Here is a 20,382-nt window from a genome sequence, read left to right as displayed (position 1 = left end):
CAGGAGCAACCCCTGTGTAATGCCGGGTGTGACCCAAAAAGAAAAAAAAAATCCAGAAAGAAAGCAATTTGAAAAGTGCAGCCTCATGGTAGGACCACACACATTTCTTAGGAAAAAGTCAGTACCCATTTATGTAGCTTTTGGGGTTATTGCTGAACATAGATGTGTCTTCTGTTTCCACTGTGGGAAGGAAGCAGCATCACCTCTACTGTGAGATACAAAATGTTCGTTGGTTGTACGTGCATGGAAAATCTCTCAGAACTTCTAACTTCAACTTCATTTAAAGAGGGTTTCGGGGCAGAGGAGATGGCTCAGTTACTAGGAGTGCATGCTTTGCCTGTGTCAGATTTGTAATTCCAACAACAGCACCTCTGAACCCCTAAGCATCTCTGGGAGTGATCCTTGAGACCCCTGATTATTTTCAGGGTATCCCTGGTGGTCCCCAGCACTCTAGAGCCAGAGCTGCACCGTATCCTTGGTATCTACCATTGACCTAACTGACCCTATGAGGCCGGATATTTGTCAGGGATGGCCTTCCAGGCTTCCATGAGCATGATTTATGAGACCCCCCTCAAATACAATAACATAAAATTAATAAAGGAATGAACTAGAGTTTTTGCATATTAATTTTCCATTTCAGACCATTACTCAGATAAGCATTTGCGAGCATTATGTGCATTATGGATACCAGCTTTTCTGCAACTCTTTAGACCATTATTGTCATCGCTCCCATCTTATATAAGACATAGGTCATGCCAAAGCCCTCTATAGAGTTCCTATTAAAACCCACTTTAATACAAATATTTCTCAGTTATCTTAAATCAAGTCATATCTTAAAAAGAATATAAATAAAAACATAATGACAGAATAATATTAGTGCCATTCTTAAGACACTAAGAGTTTATAAAGATATAGGAGTTGGATAACTAGAAAAGGCGAAATGTCCTATCCTCTGACCTTGTCACAGGCCTATGGTACAACTCACACTTCTCTGAGACATCAAGTCTGTTGGAATGTTTGGGATTCTTGGGGACAAAGGAAGCTGGGGAGTCATATGGTAGCAGGATTTGCTCTGACTGGAAGTAGCTTGCAGGGTCACAAGCTGTTCAAGTGACATAAAGTGATGCAAATAATGAGGCCAGGAGCTCCTTTCAGTATTGATGGAGAAATGGGCCTTTGGAATTTGAAGATAATGCTTGATTGGGTATTCACAGAGTTAATCTTTTCATTAACTTCCACTGTTTCTCAAGGAAGGCCGAATTTCAAATGTACTTTTTTAATAAAAATGATTTGAAAGAGGGAAAAGTAAAAATAATTAAAAATTTTTTTTCTCAGCAAAAACCTCCAATTCCCCCCCCCATATCTACCATTAATCTTTGTGGCGAAATAAGAATAAAGATCTTGTTTCGATCTGTCAATTGCATACAAACACCTTAAAACATGCTAATTTTGCTTGGCACCTGAAACAAAAATAAATGAACAGAAAATGCATATTTTGCTACTGTTCCCTGTTTTAATCTTCTTTAAAAATAAAGCTAACCTTACTTTAAATTTATGAGTCAACACTCAAATTCAGTTGTAGTCTTCTTTTTAAAAATCTATACACCTGTGTCGTTTTCTCATGTAAGTATACTTAACTGAAGAATTTCAGTGTGAAATCGTCATGTAACCTTTGTTTTTCAGCTGTGCTTTTACATAGCATTTATAACCCTCAATTTCTTTGTAGTCAGTTCCAGTTTCTTTTTATTTTTTTTAATTGCAAGAGAAAAATCAGGCTTGGTCTGAACGTCTAGCAACTGACCTTCATATTTTAATTATAAAATATATGAAGGTGGTTTTTTAATCTCTGAGATCAGAGACTCTTCTCCTACTCCCTTTCACCTCTGGGCAGTTCTTTCTTATTGCTTAAGCTTTCTCTTTGTTATGGGGGAAAGGTTGCTGAAAGGACTCAGAGGTTTTGTCAACATAAAATACAGGCTTTTATAAAAACACCAAAGTGTTTCAGTGGTGGTTAAGAAGTAACTCGTTTTCCTTGTTAGGGATATTGTAAAAGGCATAAAGGAGCAGTGGAAGCCTGAAGTCCCATCTGATGGCCCACAGTACCTTCCTTGGGTCAGAGTAGACACAGCTGAGGTGGATGTTTGGTCTCCTGGTGTGAACAAAGCTGTTGCCATAGTTTGTAATAAATTCCGACTTCCCTCTTCACACTTGTTGCATATGTGTGAGCTGGAAAGCTTCCAAGAGCACTTTATTTTGCTCACCAGTGTGTTCTGCCATATATAATCCAGTAGGCTCAGAAGCGGTTGCCCCACCATGACTGTCAAATAAATGAATGAAGACAGCATCTGGTGATTTGTCTATAATTGTAGAAACAAAGTGAGAACTCTAAGATGAGCGCTCATGGTGAGTGACCCAGTCTGTGAGGTTTCTTCGTTGCTCTGGGGGCAGGAGGAGCAGAGATTTAGTGTCTGTCTGCATCATGTCACTGAATGGTCCCCAGTCTCTGCCAACAGATAAGAAATGTCAACAGCTTGACCCGGGAGGGTTCAAAAATAGCGTATTGATGAAACTGGAAATCTAGGTGTGCACTCAAAATAAACCATTTGTCTTCGGTCTTAAGAGGCTACACTGGCAGCAGATAGCTCTGTCAGAAAGGCTTAAAATATTTGCTTAAAGATCCGTAGAAGTGAGCAAGTGTTGGAAGAAAGTCTGGCAGTCGGGCAGAATCAGACCATTTCCTTTTCAATGAATCAGGTAAATGACTTGAAAAGATTGTGACTAGGCGTCGTGTTTCTTTAAGAGTCCTGTCAAGTTGTGTTTTGTTTCCCAATCATGCTGGCAGTTTTCCTCACATTTTAAATGAATATTTGAACAGTGAACCAAGTTGTTGAGGGTTTCCTGGTTTGTGCCCCCCCCCCAACACTCCCCCTGGGGGGTGGGGGGGAGGCGTGGCAATTCAGGCTCAGCTTCTAGCAGGCCACTCACTGCTGTGAAAGCTGAAAATAGCTCAAATGCACTCGGAACAGTAGCACCACCCAGCAGCTGGGATTCTTTCCCTCACTGATTTGCCTTCTCTCTTGCCTTTTTGCTTCAGACACTTGGATTGAACTTAATCTTAAACCTCTGGAGTTCAAGACCTTTTAAAAAAGGGCTAAATAAACAATTTCTACATGTAAAAGGCCACTGACTCCTGCTTCCTCTGTTTGGAGCAGCAACTGTGGAACCCAGCTGCCTGCTGTCCTTAGGTAAGATTTTTATTCTGCAGTAATTTCATCGGTTTCCAAAATGTTTCTGCCTCACATTGTTTTACATAATGTATTTGGAGTGAAAACAAGTGTATGTGTGTGGGGGGGGGAGGGCTGAGGGGGGGATGCGCTTGATTTCTAGGTGGGCTGCAGGGGATAGCGGGCATCTGTGTGCTTGGGGACTTTGGTTTTCAGCTCTGCTGAAAGCTCTGTGAGGCGAGAACCTGCGCGACAGACCCGCCTCCTACTCAGGGGTGCATTGAACTCTAATTAAGCCTGATTGTCAGACCAGTGAGAGGATCTTTCAGACATCCTCATGGGGCTGTTTAGACTGCTTACTTATTTTTAGCTTTCCCAGAGCATTTGTTTTCTTTTTCAAAGGACAAAGAGGCGACCACCTGAACACATATTAGCAATCCTCCTTTAGAGACAGAAAGACAGCGCCTTTTCATGGGACTCTCCTTTCATTATAGTTTTCTTCCTTGCTATGCGGAATGAGAAGATTTTTTTTTTGGTTGTTATTTCTTAAATGTTTGTTGTATATTCTTAGCACCAGGTAAAAGCTGAATTTTGAGCAATCTATGATTTCTAGCTGAATGATTTCTGCTTGCCAGACTCCATGGTGTGATTATATCCCGATTGGAGCAGTCTCTGTCCACCCACCCGCCCCCACCCCCCTTCCCCAGCTTGCACTGGACAAAGTACTTTGATCTGTGGACTTTAACTTCAAACACAGCATTTACTTTGATTGTGGATATTTACTGTGTTCTGTAAAAGTTGATGTTTTGGTGTTGTTCCTCTTGGTTTAATAGTTTTTTATATCATTTCCTTTAAATATTCTATTGGGCTTTGATTTTTCTTCACTGATGTCTAAATTTTTCCTTGTTCGGGGCACCCTGCTCTGACCTCCAAATGGAAGGAAAAGACTTTGATGATGGGGTTCTTTCCCCATATAGACTTTATGATAGTTCTCTGCTCCCCTCTTGCACATGCCTAAAAGCAAGCGCCAAATGACAATCCACAGAACACTATTCTGTCAACCGCTCCCTTGAGTGTCCCACTGTCTCCAAATTACCATGTGCCTTGAGGCCTAACTGTTGCTTTCTTAACATGGAAACTGAAATGCTTGGAATTTAAAGATTCTTATTTCCAAAGAAGTTTATAGCTATCATTGACCACATGTCAAAAGAAAACAAGCATTTTAAACACGGAGTAATCTTCTGCGGAACTTTTTTTTTTTAAAAAAAAGGAAATAGAAAAATTAAAAGAAAGAAAAGTTGCTATATTAGTAAAAAAAAAAGAAATATAAGTTTTTTAAAGGAAAACTGAAAAAAAGAAAGAAAAAGAAAACCCCTGTGTAGCCAAATCTGTCAAACTAATGAAACGTCTGTTCTATGATAAGAAACTGGTGGGTTGGGGGGAATTTTGGAATATTTTCTAAAATAGGCAAAGCATTGCATTGTCTTCATCTAGCCATTCATTCAACTTTTAAATGTAGTTTTGTTATTAATAAAGTATGCTATTATCACATTGGTTTGTCCCCCTTTTCCCCCTAAGCAGAAGGTACATTCAAAGCCCTTTGGCAGACTCTAACTTTGCTAGTCCCTGCCAAACTATCTCTGCACAGTCTGTTGAAGGTTAGAAACAGAATGAGTTTAATCCTGTTAGGGGAGTGTTTAAATCTCAGTCAAAGGCTTCTCTGAGTTGACAGCCTCCTCCCTGTGCTCTGTACCTTGCTAAGAAGAAAGGGAGGAAGCTGGTGCTCCTAAAGAAGTTTCCAGAGAGGTGGAGCTGTGGAGAACGCTATGACAAGTCTCCCTATTTCTGAGCAGATGCACATAATTGCCAAAATGGTGATGAGGACTAAAATTTGACTTATATATAGAAAAACCTAGACTGGGTTCACTAATTTTTTTTCACTTCCCAAACTTAGACACATTATTGCTACTACTTTGCCCACAATGAATTTGTGTTTTTAAGGAGCATAATGATCATCTTCATATTTCTGTGATATATGCAGTCAAAAAAATATTTCAATCCTCTAGTTCTTGGGGCATGTCAGAGTTCACGGCCTTTGGAGATCTAGGATGTCCTCTAAGTTAACACTAGGGTGACATTGCTGGGTGTGAAAGTATTGATTGTTAAAGGCAAAACAAGTCCATTGGCAGAACCAAAAGGCTCCAGAGTTTGGAAGATGGTGGGCAGCCATTCCGCTCCATCCAATCCTAGGCTCGATCTTGCTCCTTTGTTGTTTTTTGGTTTGTTTCTCTTCACCCTTTAATTTGACTCTGAAACTTTGGATTGTTTGAATGTGAAACTCAAGGTGAAAGCTAGCCAAAGCCACTGAGTTTCACACGGGTTCCACATGAAAGAAGTATTCTATCCAACCTTGCTCGAAACTTGGCCCGTGGTTTGCCAAAAGTTTCATGAATGTCAGTGAGCCTGGATTTGAAACATAACCCAAAGTCAGGTGACTCCTGGCAACTTTGAAGCTTTACTGTATAAGTAGGGATTCTGTGGGACAAGGGTACCCCTGCTTGTCTCATCTTCTGCTGTGATTTCACATATCAACCCCCCCTCTTTTTTTTTTTTTATAAACTCTCACCAGTTCTCTGATATTTTAAAATCAGGCTCAACACTAACATGAAATTTTTATGGCCATGGTATTTAAGCATTGGCAACCAGAAGACTGCATTTTAAATTCCAACACAGTCTGAACTGCTGTGGTGTGAACATGTTGGGATAATTCAAGTGAAGGAAGGAAGTCCCAGGAGGGTTATGGAATGCCTTTCTTTGCTTAAATATACCTCTATGCTTGTGAGGAACAAACAGTAACATTTTGTCCAGGTCTGTCCACTTGACAGTGTGCCTTTTGTTCATGCTCCAATGGTGGTGTCAAATATATTGGTGGAAAAATAATAAACTTCTAGATTTTTTTTTTGGCCAGCTCAACCAATATACACGTAGGGAACATTGTAAGCATTGAAAAATTTAGTACTATTACTTGTAGAGCAATGTATAGTGAAAATAAAAAAGTCCATTTCCTTCAGGAAAGTTTGGTGACCTGAAGCTAATAGGTATGTTAACAGGCAATTCTGGCCCGGTTATAATTCAGAGGTGTGTGTGTGTGTGTGTGTGTGTGTGTGTGTGTGTGTGTGTGTGTGTTTTGTAGAGAGAGAGAGAGGAAGCAGAAACAGTAGAAAGCTTACAATTTGTAAGCTTTGTTCAGCAAATCTGTCACATCTAAAACAAAATAATCAAGCTCGGGATCTGAAAACATTCCATTCTTTTTGTTTATCATATTGACTGAACACAGAAATTTTTTGATGTTATTTTTTTTCCATTTTAAGATACTAAGGGCTATAATTTAATCATTATCTTGCAGAAACAGTAAATAAGGAGACTCACTGGTTTTTGAACCATACCCAGTGGTAATTGGGGCTTATTCCTGGCTTTGTACTCAGAGGTCACTCCTAGCAGTGCTGGCACAGGGAGCATATGCCGTACTAGACATCAACCTCTGACTGGCCACATGCAGAACAAGCATCCTATCTACTGTACTATTTCTCCATGGCCCAAGTGAATATAAAATTCTGTCATCAAGCCTTCCACTTATTATGTGCAAAAATTCAACTATGCTGATTTAAGAGCCTGGTGTGAGAATCAAATAGCAGCCCCAGATAATAACACTTGATAGAAGAAGGTGGACAATGCATAGACCACGGTGTTCTCACAGAACTGGATGGGAATCAGAAGTCTATGGCGTACTAGAAAATTAGAAATGTTATTGCTCTGGTAAATACTGGAATTGGGGTCAGGTAGGGGAAGAGAATAATCTTGAGTAAAGAATCAGAGGACAGAAAACTTAATATTTGAGAATATCTAGTTGTCTGGTATGGGGAATTCTTTGGTTTGATGAAAGTTCTTATGGGAAGGTGTGTTGGTTGGGCTTCATTTATTGAGGGAACATTTTCACTATTAGGTTCATATTGGGGTTAAAGGGGTTGTTGTTGGTTGTTGGTACTGTTTTATTGTTGGGTTTTTGTTTTTAAGGGAGAGAGGGTTGGGTCACTCCCAGCAGTACTAAAGACTTATTCCTGGCTCTGCATTCTGCACTCAGGGATCACTTCTGGAGGGGAACAGGGGACCATATGGGACTGGGGATTGAATCCTGGTCAGCTATGTACAAGGCAAGTGCCCTACCCTCTCCAGCCCACAGGCCCATACGTTTGTAAAATCTCTGATCAATTCTTAAAGTCATTAGAGAAATGAATGATTAGAGAAATGATTTGCTCAAGCGGGTCCAGTAACATTGTGAGACTTACTGTTACTGTGTTTGGCATATCAAATTTGTCACGGGTAGTTTACCAGGCTTTGCCCTGCGGGCAACATACTCTCGGTAGCTTGCCGGGCTCTCCGAGAGGGGCGGAGGAATCAAACGGGTCCGGCCAGGTCTGCCGCGTGCAAGGCGAACGCAATACCTGCTATGCTATTGCTCCAGCCCTCGAACAGACCTAAATAACTGTATTCTTATTGTTTCACATTCTATAATTCTGTTGATTTCCTTGAACACATATTTTAATGTAAGGCTGTATTGCAAATAACGGGGCAATCAAGAAGAATCAAGTTAGCAATGACACCTTTTAATAAAATGATGTATTTTCTCAGGAAAGATCAATTCAGTATTAGAAAGAATAGAACAGAGATGTTTAACTCATTTCTAAAGATAGGTTTGGGCATAAAAATAAATTAAACAGTATCATGGAAAAAATACATGTGTAACCTGTGTTTTTCAGACATTGCATTTTGGTTATTTTGATTCGTGGCATATTGTTTCAAGCATAACTTTTGAATTGGTTTAATTCTAGTGTAGTCTTTGCTTTTGACATGCTTTCAACTCAGTGTTCTTTATTTTATTCATTTTTGCAAACCTAAGAAATTTGGTTGGTTTCAAATTTAGCTACAAATATTATTCATAAATTTTGTGTTTATTTGACCTGACCGCTTAAATATTTTTAAGTTGTGCAACACTCAACTTTTAGAACAAGTTCTTAATTTTTAAAAATGCCTAAGTATATTTAAAAAATTACGAGCAGTCATTTTATATGTACTTAAGTGATAAGAAACAAAATATAATTAACACACAAAATCTTTATCTACAGGTCAAAAATACCTTCTATTCCACAATATCTTTTGATTATAAAATTATTAACTATAAAAATATACTGAGGGACAGGAGCAATAGTACAGCAGGTAGAGCGTTTGCCTTGCACTCGGCTGACCCGGGTTTAATCCTCGGCATCCCATCCTGTCCCCCCAGCACAACCAGGAGTGATTCCTGAGTGTAGAGCCAGGAGTAATCCCTGAGCATCTCTGGGGTGCAAAAAGCAAAAAAAAATCATGAACAACCTTGTAACTGTGTATCTCACTGTGATTCAATTAAAATATATATACATATACATATATATACATATATATTATACTTAGACTAAAGACTCTGATTAAGGTCCCCATAAAAATGTTATCTATTTAGATAACAGAATGCAGTTAAAATAGAAACCATATCATGCTACCATCAGAGCCAAGGGTCGGAAAGGTTAGAAAAGTCGGTCTAGCTTCAGGAGACCTCTGTGTGCATATCTGCTAATGGATCAGAATAATGAGCCTGCATAGAAGGATTCAGCATGGGAGATAAACGTGGAAGGTTATTTCTAATCCATGAAGTATAGTTAATGTTAAACTAATCCGTTAAGGTGGGAAGAAAGAAAGAGATAGTGAGGTAGAAAGTGGTCATTGAACCTGAATTTACAGGATATTAAAATGCTACCTTAGGAGAGCAATGAATGGCTTCTAGAGTATAATCTTCTAGGAATTGAGTTTAAGTCATGAATCAGGGGTCAGAGAGTTAGTATGGTGGGTAAGGCACATGCCTTGCATGATGTTGAGCTGGGCTCAATCCCTTGAGCACCACCAGAAGAGATTCCTGAGCACAGACCCAGGAGTAAGGCCTGAGCACAGCTCTGTGTGGCCCTGAATTCTCCCTTCAAACTCTTTAAGATGAATGCTGAATACATATATATTTTTTACATTATTTATTTTGGTTTTATGTTTGAATGTCTGAATCAAGACCTGCAACAGCATGCATTTCCCTCTTATCTCCTATAACTTTTATGTCAGGTACATTCTATGTACAAACTCTTATTGCAAGTATCACTGCAAGTGAATTTTAAGTACATTTCTCAGTTGTGAATCTTAAGAAACAATGTTGATTTTTACCAATGGTAAATCAGGCCTTTGAAAGTTTGCAAAAAGGAAATAAAACATGTGACATAATGTTTGACCTATATTACTGTGATTACTGTTTAGAGGTACAATAAATACATGAAGAAAAGTGGCTCAATCACTAACAGCTAATATTTTCTGCTGCTACAGGACTATGAAAAAATAGTATAGCTTAATATTCATGAGTTTTCAGTTGACATAATTGTGTACAAAGTGATAACTGCATACATAAAGATGTAACTCTGTAACTTGCCTATACATTTTAAAAATTAATTTAAAAGACTTGATTAACACAATCACATATCTAATTTTTTAGGCTTAATTCTTCATTGAAAGATATTAAATGACTTTTTATTGTATCTTTTTCATTACAAGTAATGAAAGTTTGACTACTTGTAGTAGTGAAAGTTCAGATTACTTGTGATTTGAAAATTCAGCACAAGTCAAAGTTTATGATTTTAAATAGTAGATTTCAAAGAAAATCTCTTTTTTATGTTTTTAAATGACGTCCCTAAGAGTAAACAAAGACATAGCAAACAATAAACATATTGAGAGAAGTTGTGAAGTTCTAAAAACACAAGGAACGTTTTGAATTTCCTCATGTCATTGTTGAAATGACATGAAATAAATAAAGTTGAAATCAAGTTGAAAATAAACTATTATTATATGATTAAAATCAAGTAAAATTTGAAAAAAAATGGGAGAAAAACACTTTCAGATTACTGACATTAGAAACGTTGATTATCTGGCCTTCATTAGACTCTGCTCCTTTGCTTTCTGTGTTTCTACAGGATTTTCCTTCTGCTACCCCGATTATTCCTAAATTCCAGGTATAGGTGCCTCTCTCTTTGCCTGACTCTCTTGCTTAATGTCCCTGGGTTCACAGGTTTCCTCCTTCAAATACCCAAATCTGTGTATTTGTCCCTAGTCTCTTCCATGAGTTCTCGACTGAAGTTTCCAAACAATACGGTCGTGGTCCTCCCGTTGTTCATCGATTTACTCGAGCGGGCCCAGTAACATTGTGAGACTTGTTACTGTGTTTGGCATATTGTATATGTCACGGGTAGCTTGCTAGGCTTTGCCGTGCGGGTGAGATACTCTCGGTAGCTTGCTGGGCTCTCCGAGAGGGGCGGAGGAATCGAACAATAAAACTGGTTAAAACATCTTATTTCAATGCTTTCTACCTCAAACTAATATTTCTAAAATACATTATCTTACAACTCCTTTTTTCAAGAGTAAATAATTACTATGTCACCCAGTTACTCAAGATGAGACTCTCCAAAATAAATTGAAAAAATAAGTAAATAACATAATCATTCACATTTTTCTGTATACCAACTTAGTCACTGCTCACTGATTATATCTACCCTCACATCATCACCATCATCCCTTGCCCTAGCTAAACAAATTAGGATTTCTGACTAGGATTTCTCAGTGTACAAATGGCTACTCTTTGCATGATACACTATGCCTTAACTCCCACCTAGTTTCTTGAGGTGGGAGTTGCTCTACCAAAACAAACATGCTTTACATGTAAAGGTAAAAGGTAAAGGCCCTCCCGTTGATCGTCGATTTGCTCGAGCGGGCCCAGTAACGTCTCCATTGGAGACTTTGTTGTTACTGTGTCTGGCATATCGAATACTCTCGGTAGCTTGCCGGGCTCTCCGAGAGGGGCGGAGGAATCGAACTCGGGTCGGCCATGTTGGCCGCTTGTAAGGCGAATGCCCTACCCGTTGTGCTATCGCTCCACTTCCCATTTACCCAATTCTCCTGACAGACTCACTTTGCTTTCTCTTCAGATAAGAAGAACAAGGAAAGATAAAACAACGGAAGTAAACTCAGAGCATGGGATTCAGGCAGAATTACTCCTGAATTTTGTTTTGTTTTGTTTGTTTCTTTAGTTTTTTTCCTTAGATAAAAGAGCTGACAATTTTACCAGACTCATTAATAGGAAAAGCGTGTGGTTCCCAAGAGCAAGAATAGGAGAGAGATCCGAAGTCAGCTGGCTGCTTACCTAAAAGAATGCTATTTGGGTGCTCCTTCTGATGACAGTCTTGCCAGTAACATTCTTCCCAATCACCCGCTCATCTCCATTTAATATACACTGATATGCTGATAAGTTAATATTAAATGATAATCATTGTTGAAAATTTGACTGTATTTAGAGCACCATAAAGTTCATCTGATTAATATATGAGAGTGAAAGTTCTTAAGAAATAGGTGTCTAAATCAATATGAAGTAGCACTGTCCTCCCGTTATTCATCTATTTGCTCGAGCGGGCACCAGTAAAGTCTCACAACAAATTGTGAGACTTGTTACTGTTTTTGGCATATTGAATACGTCATGGGTAGCTTGCCAGGCTTTGCTGTGCAAGTGAGATACTCTCGGTAGTTTGCTGCTGGGCTCTCTGAGAGGGGCGGAGGAATCGAACCCAGGTCTACCGTATGCAAAGCAAACGCCCTACCCATTGTACTATTGCTCCAGCCTGCCAATATGAAAAAAATTGATTTATTCATTCAACTGATTCAATAAATATGCATCGTTTGAGTCATTAAAAGTAGTTATCTGTGGTCATATGAAAACCATTTTGGTTATACTAACTTGTAATTCCCTTCATTTCTGATTTTAATTTATAGGTGAGACAGTTCTTAAATATAAACACAGGCAAGTATGTATGCACAAACTTATAATGCTTAGTAAACATCACAAAAATAAGAACCATAACCATCTTCTGTGATTGCATGAAGTTCCCACTCATTGAATTTAACAATAATTAAAGTAGAGCTCTACCCTATTAGCACCATATAAAGGATCCAATTCTAAGTAGCAGTTTTCTGATTATTTTGACATTAATTGCATCATTGGTCTGTATCCCCTCTCATTAATAATTAATAATTAATGAGAGGGGATACAGACCAGTGATCTTCAGAGTCTGTTGATCCTCTGTCCTAGCCTATACCTCTAGGGACCAGGTCACCTTCTCATGGAGCTGACAGTTATTGAAAGGTAATTGCCTCAACAGTCACATAATTAAAATTGTAATGTTCATTATGAAAGAATGACACAGGCAGTAAAAGAACAGACTCTACAATTTGGCTAATCACACAATCACTGAAACAGAGTTTTAGATTAAAACTTAGTGAAATAAATGACTTGGAAGGTGAATGACTTGAGATGGGTCTCAAAGGAGCCTTTGCACGATCCATCTAGAGTTAGAGCCTCTTTGATGATAGTTGAGATTGAATGGCAAAAAGACACGAATTTGAACATGTGTCAGAACCAGAGTCATCAGGCATTACCTTGAGCCTCTACTCTCTCTAGACAGATGAATCTATGTAATGACATTTATCTACCGGGGAAAATATTTTTAGAATAATAACTCTAAAATACATACAAATTCTATGCGAATTATGTCGATGGTGTTCTATTTATCCCATTTAAAGTATTACAGTATAATTTCTGAAGTGGTCTATGAAAGATGAATGTGACTTTGGGGAAAAACTTTATTTGAACTTTGGGCAAAAAAAATTAGGATAAATATCCAAGGAAAAGTCTAACAGAGGGATATTGAAACAAAATTTCTCAATGAATAAAGACCTTACTGATTACAGTTATGAATTTGAGTATTTTGACAAAGTTCAGGTGTTTGTTTTGAAGCGTGTAAGGAGTTAAAAGTGAAGTGAAATGTTTCAAGTTTTCTTTACTTTGAACTACATTTCAAAGAAATACTTCATTTAACATAAAAAATCGATTTTATTCACAGACCACCACAAGTGTATATGTGAATAAAATTTTGTGGTTGGGGTTATTTCTGGTGTTATTATATAACTGAAATGGTGGTTGTTTCACATGAAATTTATGCTCCAAACAATAAAAAATTCAGCGATTATACAGTAACATTCTAAGGCAAAAGCCTAATCATTAATACTTATTGACCGTAATAATTCCAAATAATAAAATAAAATTCTATTATCCCCAAAGAGATTACCTTCCTGGAGCAGGAGAGAGAGTGCAGTAGAAAGGCATTTCCCTGCACACGACCAACTCCAGTTCAAGCCCTGGCACCACAAATGTCTCCCAAGGATAAAGTGATCCAAGAGTGATCCTTGAGCATCCAAGAGTGATCCTTGAGCATCCAAGAGTGATCCTTGAGCATATAGCTAGGAGTCAACCCTGAGCACACTGGGTGTGCCTCCCCCTGTCCCAGGGAAAAAAAATATAGCACAGCGGTAGGGCGTTTGCCTTGCACGCAGCCAACATGGGCAACCCGAGTTCGATTCCTCCGCCCCTCTCAGAGAGCCTGGCAAGCTACTGAGAGTACCTTGCCCGCCGGCAAAGCCTGGCAAGCTCCTCGTGACGCATTCGATATGCCAAACACAGTAACAAGTCTCACGATGGAGATGTTACTGGGCCCGCTCGAGCAAATCATTGAATACCTGGAGGACCATGACCATGACCGTGATATATATACACACACACACAGTAGGTAAGAAAATGACGAAGTGCTATAAGAGTGAAACAGGATGAAGAGGATGTAGAGGCCCTGGGGAGGACAGTGCAGCTTACAGAGATTTTGTTTGGTTGTTTGTTTTGCTTGGTGCCCACACCTAGAAGGACTCAGGGGGTCACACAGAGTGCCAGAGACCAAACTTGGGTTAACCACACTCAAGTACAAGTACAAGCCAGTGCCCTATCCATTGTACTCTCTCTCTCTCTCTCTCTCTCTCTCTCTCTCTCTCTCTCTCTCTCTCTTTCTCTCTCTCTCTCTCTCTCCAATCCTCCTCAGCTTAGTGTTTTAAATACTGAGCAGAGTGTGTGTGGAACTCCGAAGCAGAGCACATGCCTCACCCGTGTAAGGCCCGGGTTCCATCCCCTGCACCACCAAAAAGTGGGGCAAGGGGCAGGGGAGAATATGAATAAAACTAGTCTAAATGTTGAGCAAAGAGCCTGAAGGAAGTGAGGTATTTTCCATATGGCTAGCTGTGAAGACGTGTTCAAGGCAGGAGGAACTGCCTTAGCAAATGCTCTATGGAATTCACAGCTTTCATTTTTGAGCTATCTGGAGCCCACAGAAGATGTGGAGTATCACTTGAGATCAGAGTGGTATTTATTTATACTATAGAAAAAATCACTCTGGTTATGTCATTTAAAGTAGTCTGGTTTTGGTGGTGGAAAATGTACACTGGTGGAAGGATGGTTGTTTGATCATTGTATGACTGAAACTCAATCATGAAAATTTTGTAACTGTATATCATGGTGATTCAATTACTGTCCTCCCATTTTTCATCGATTTGCTCGAGCGGGCCCAGTAACGTCTCCATTGGAGACTTTGTTGTTACTGTGTCTGGCATATCGAATACGTCACGGGGAGCTTGCCAGGCTCTGCCGTGTGGGCGAGATACTCTCAGTAGCTTGCCGGGCTCTCCGAGAGGGGCGGAGGAATCGAACTCCGGTCAGCCATGTTGGCTGCGTGCAAGGCAAACGCCCTACCGCTGTGCTATCACTCCAGCCCAAAAAATAAATAAATAAATAAATAAATAATAAAGTAGCCTGTTGGAAGCAATAGAAACTGGGACCTGCATTAGGAAGTGTGTTGCTGGGAACCAAGGGATGAATATAGTTTAGAGGAAAGGTGAGATGAAGTGATATAATAACTGAAAAATCACTAGTGACTTTTACAATTTGGAGATCACCTGTGGTCCTGAAAGATCCATTTGGTGGATTGATGTAATTTGCTAAAGCCTTTTGCATGATGATCATTAAAAAGCTGAAGCACAGCTCACGTAATATCATGCCCACTTACAGAGATGATGTTGTTGGAGCATTTTCTCTTCAAGAAGCTGTAAATGATGAGCTCTGCTAACTTAACTACTATCTGCTAACCACTGGCCTGAGTCATCTGTGCCCTACTGAAACTCCTGGATATCTTCATTTTGTTTCATGTCAAATTATCTCAACTTTATGGTTGCTTTGAAACTTTGATTTGTAAAATATCTGGGCATTTTCTGGTGGGGGCCGTGGGATTTTAATCATCAGATAATATACTTCAGCTCTACCTTTTGACATTTAAGGTTAAATTTGTTCTCTTGGGGGGTGACAAGATTGTGGTACTCAGGACTTGCTTCTGCCTGTATATTCAGTGATCTCTCCTGGCAGTATTCAGATGAGAATATTTATTGTCTGGGATTAAACTAGGATTGGCCACTTGCAAGGCAAGCTTCTGAATTCCTTTACTATTGCTCTAGCCTGTTAACTTTGTTCATCTAAGGAGATGAATAGACATAGAATTATTATATTCTTTTGTGGGATATAAAAAACATAATATGAGACTAATACCCAAGGACAGTAGAAACAGGGGTGAGAAGACTGGTCCACTGTTAAAAGCTTGCCACAAGTTGGGGTAGAGGAGGGCAGTTGGCATATAAAAGGGACTGCTTTGACAATGATAGTTGGAAATGATCACTCTGGACAAGAACTGAGAATTGAAAATAGGTAAAGGGATATATATATATATATATATATATATATATATATGTGTGTGTGTGTGTGTGTGTGTGTATCTATATATCTATATATGTCTGGAGCGATAGCACAGCGGTAGGGCGTTTGCCTAACAAGCGGCCAACATGGCCGACCCGAGTTCGATTCCTCCGCCCCTCTCGGAGAGCCCGGCAAGCTACCAAGAGTATCTCGCCAGCACGGCAGAGCCTGGCCAGCTCCCCGTGACGTATTCGATATGCCAAACACAGTAACAACAAAGTCTCCAATGGAGACGTTACTGGGCCCGCTCGAGCAAATCGATGAACAACAGGAGGACCGTGACCATGATATATAATAACCATTCAGTACCTGTATTGCAAACCATAATGCAAAGAAAGGAGGGAGGAGAGAGAAACAGAAAGAGAGAGATGGAGGGAGAGATGGGGGAGAGAGAGAGAGAGAGAGAGAGAGAGAGAGAGCAAGAGAGAAAAGTGCCAAAGAGGCAGGGGTGGGGACATTGGTAGTGGGAAATGTACACTGGTGAAGGGATGGGTGTTGGAATATTGTATGACTAAAACCCAATCATGAACAAGTTTGTAACTGTATATCTCACAGTGATTCAATTTTTTTAAAAAATGTTCTTATAATAATTGTCAGCCATGTTGGCCGCTTGTAAGGCGAACGCCCTACCTCTGTGCTATCAAACACAGTAACAACAAAGTCTCCAATGGAGACGTTACTGGGCCCACTCGAGCAAATCGACGATCAACGGGAGGGCCTTTACCTTTACCTTTTACCTTTATAATAATTGTAAACTTGATATGTGATCAATATAAATGATATGAATAAGAAGTTTTGACCCTAAGTGAGATCTGAAGAATGGAAAACCTTTATCTTCTCTATATGTATTTTGAAGGAAAAGCCTTGAAAGAATAAATATGTTTCGGGGCTGGAGCAATAGCACAGCGGGTAGGGCATTTGCCTTGCACACGGCCAACCCAGGTTCGATTCCCAGCATCCCATATGGTCCCCTGAGCACCGCCAGGAGTAATTCCTGAGTGCAGAGCCAGGAGTAACCCCTGAGCATCGCCGGGTGTGACCCAGAAAGCAAAATGTGTGTGTATGTATATATATATATATATATATATATATATATAATATATGTTTCTACTTAGTCTAAAATAGTGTCAATGAGTTAGATATTCTGCATAGGGTGATGCCTACTGAATAAAAAGAAAGTCAAAACAAACCTTTAGCCCTGGCCTTCTGAATATCTCTGTTTGATAGTCAAGTCTGGATCCTCAAGACTGTTTTTCTGCTTTCAAGATGCATGACAGTTTTCCTGAACTTTTTATTGATGTCTATAAATGAAAATGTGGCCATCATTATTCATGTTCTGATATTTATATTAGATTAAAATTATGTTTTTTATGACTAGAAACACTCACTAATGACAGATGCCTCGCATTTATATTTAATGTTGGAACCTGTTAATTTCTTGTGACCATTCCCTTAGAGTATCTAAAAAAAAGAATAATCAATTCTGAGCATAGTGGACTTCATGTGGGTCTCATTTCAGGTAACACTAACCCTTCCCCCATGTTAAGACAAAATGTATTGAAACTTAGTAAACCTTTTCTGTGCATTGGATGGAACCATCAATCTTGAAGGGAAGAAGAGCACAAATACTTGGAAAACCTGAAGATAATGTATGCACAGCTGGTCAAGTCTCTTGTCAGCTTGACAAGACACATGCTCATCATCCTTGTCCTAAACTTTATTTCAAATCATTGTTCTGCCTAGGGAGGACAATCAATCTCTAGAAATAAATCTATCAAGTGCGTATAAATATGACATTAGTTTTGTTTGTTTGTTTTTAATTTGATGGCTTCTTCTCTGGAGGCTGTGCTCTCGTTTCTCTGAACTGCCTTGCCTTTCCTCCTGGAAATACAGATTACTGTATTATTTTGCTTCCCAAGCAGAGAGGAGTCATGTAACTGATTTCTGGTGAACAGAAGCGATCTGTACACTTTCCACTTTGCATCCTAAGCCTAGACATAATTCTCCTCGTTTTCTGTTTTTTTTTTTTTTTGCCCACCTAAATTTAGGACATATGAAGTACTCTGAGACCCCATAGTGCTGATGGAGTAATAGACGAGTAGCCTCATTCCTAAGTAACTCCTTGGAACACGGGTTTTCCCAACCTCACCCACTATCTACCCTTTACTGACAAGCATTGACTATTTAATTCTGGTGTTACATCAGTAAGGTTTTGAAATTGTCGATTATAGATGTTGGACAACTTGCTCAGTTGGTGAAACTATAGCATTACATGACTCTAATATGTAATTAATATATTAATATGCCTGTATATTTTTTATAATAGTTGAAGACAATTATATGAAAGATTCATGTTTTCAGTTATGTTAATACCTTAAAAAATCTTATGGGTTATAATTTTTAAAAAATAGAATTAGTAAAATTTAACTGCTTTACTTTTTTGGAGCGATAGCACAGTGGTAGGGCGTTTGCCTTGCACGCAGCCAACATGGCCGACCCGAGTTCGATTCCTCCGCCCCTCTCGGAGAGCCCGGCAAGCTACCAAGAGTATTGGATATGCCAGACACAGTAACAACAAAGTCTCCAATGGAGACGTTACTGGGCCCGCTCGAGCAAATCAATGATCAACGGGAGGGCCTTTACTTATTTACTTACTTACTTTTTTGGTGGGGGTGGGGGGGCTCCAAGCATTGCTCAGGAGAACTAGGAAACACTGAGAATTCTCCATCCAAGCACACAGTGCTGCTCAGGCCCGATAGTGCTGGGGTGATAAATACAATAGAATACACAAGCTATTGTTCCTAATTAATCAAAATAATTTTTTTTTACTTTACGTAAAATATTTTATAAATAATCTTTAATATCCAGTTGTTCAAATTGGACAATTTCAAATTGTTCACTGTCAAATTCCAGATCAGTGTCCCAGTAAAATCCCCATATACAATTTTACAAAGCATATTTAGCTTTATGCAAATTGTAATTCACCTGAATTTTGTTTTTTTAATCATAGCTTACCTTTGAAAAGAGACACCCAGACAATTCTTATTGGATGACTTAGGGAAATGACACATACTGGTGTTGGTGTTAAACGATTGTAGCTCTATACCCAAACATTTATTTTGTTTGAAGGTCAGTGTCTTATAAAAGCCTAGTGGGTACAGAATTAAAATTCATTCATTAGGTCGAATTAGGATCAAATATGTACTCCGCACCAGCAGCTGCACTAAGTGTACTTCCTAGGATGGAAATTGTTTGTGTCTAATGTGCTGTAGCTGTGTTAACTGGTTCTGAAATTGGCTCCCCCCTTTGGAATGCCTTTCATCTTGGTAGCCGTTTAGGTGTTTGACTAGATTTTCTCTAGTGTTCTGTGTAGCATATTAATGGAAATTTAAGAAGCAAATATTTTGAATAATAGACATGCAATATTTCCTTGGTTGGTAAACATTAAATACCTCAAAGGGAATACAGCTTCAGGATATACACTCTGTCATAACTAAATGGGTCATAATTCACTAGCAGTTGGGAAAGACAAATATAAAATGAGATCAGTAGCTGGGTTTAATTAAGTTTCCATTTCCTTAAATCTTTTCTTTAAGGCAATTTCCCACTCATTTATCTGAATTCTTTCTGAAAAGAATGGCACTCAGCATAGTATTGCTTTCCATTGACATGAATATCATGGAGTTAGTTTCGTCTTATTAAAGAAGGTAATGACGCTTAATGTATTATTTTTAGGAGTCTCTTGTGGTACACATGTTTATTAAGGAATTCCAAACACAGTAATAATTACTGCTTCAATTTATGATTTAAAAAATGCACAATGCAGGACTGGAGGGTGTACAGTTTGTAGGGTGCTTGCGTCACATCCTGCCAACCCAGGTTTGATTCCCCAGCACTCTATATGGTCCCTCATGCATAGTCAGGAGTGATCCTTGAATGCAGAGCCAGAAGTAAGCCCTGAGCACTGAGGGCATGGCCCAAAGCAAGAGAGAGAGAGAGAGAGAGAGAGAGAGAGAGAGAGAAGCACAGTGTTAGTATTTGTGTATCTGTCAACTGTGCTATACTATTTGCAACTAAGTTAGGTAGTTTGTTTCTGAACCAGCTTTTTTCAATGGAACCCTCTAGGCTTCTTAGCTTTGGCACTATTAACATATTGGATCAGAGAGTTTGTTGAGAGGGGCTCCCCTGCATTCTGTACCAACTTCTACCCATTGGATGCCGAAAAGTGGGTTCTACTACCCTAAATTCCCATTTTGACAATCAAAAATGTCTTCAGCTTATCAAACTTTTTCTGGGGAAAAATTTGTCATAAGT

General features: G+C 39.1%; 1 protein-coding gene across 7 annotated transcripts in view; it reads left to right on the top strand.

Moving 5' to 3' along the window:
• SORBS2 (sorbin and SH3 domain containing 2) overlaps positions 1-20,382 on the top strand; it is a 220,478-nt gene that overhangs the window by 45,460 nt on the left and 154,636 nt on the right. For all 7 annotated transcript variants that reach the window (XM_056114283.1, XM_056114284.1, XM_056114288.1 and 4 more), the window contains exon 2: positions 3,095-3,245. The gene's annotated coding sequence lies outside the window, so the exon portion shown is untranslated. The remainder of the gene's footprint in view (positions 1-3,094; positions 3,246-20,382) is intronic.

The sequence above is a fragment of the Sorex fumeus genome, unplaced genomic scaffold (assembly GCF_029834395.1).
Source record: "Sorex fumeus unplaced genomic scaffold, SorFum_2.1 ptg000024l, whole genome shotgun sequence".
Classification (NCBI taxonomy): Eukaryota; Metazoa; Chordata; class Mammalia; order Eulipotyphla; family Soricidae; genus Sorex; species Sorex fumeus.
Note: the sequence above shows the minus strand (reverse complement) of the source record. Positions and strands in the feature narration are given on the sequence as shown.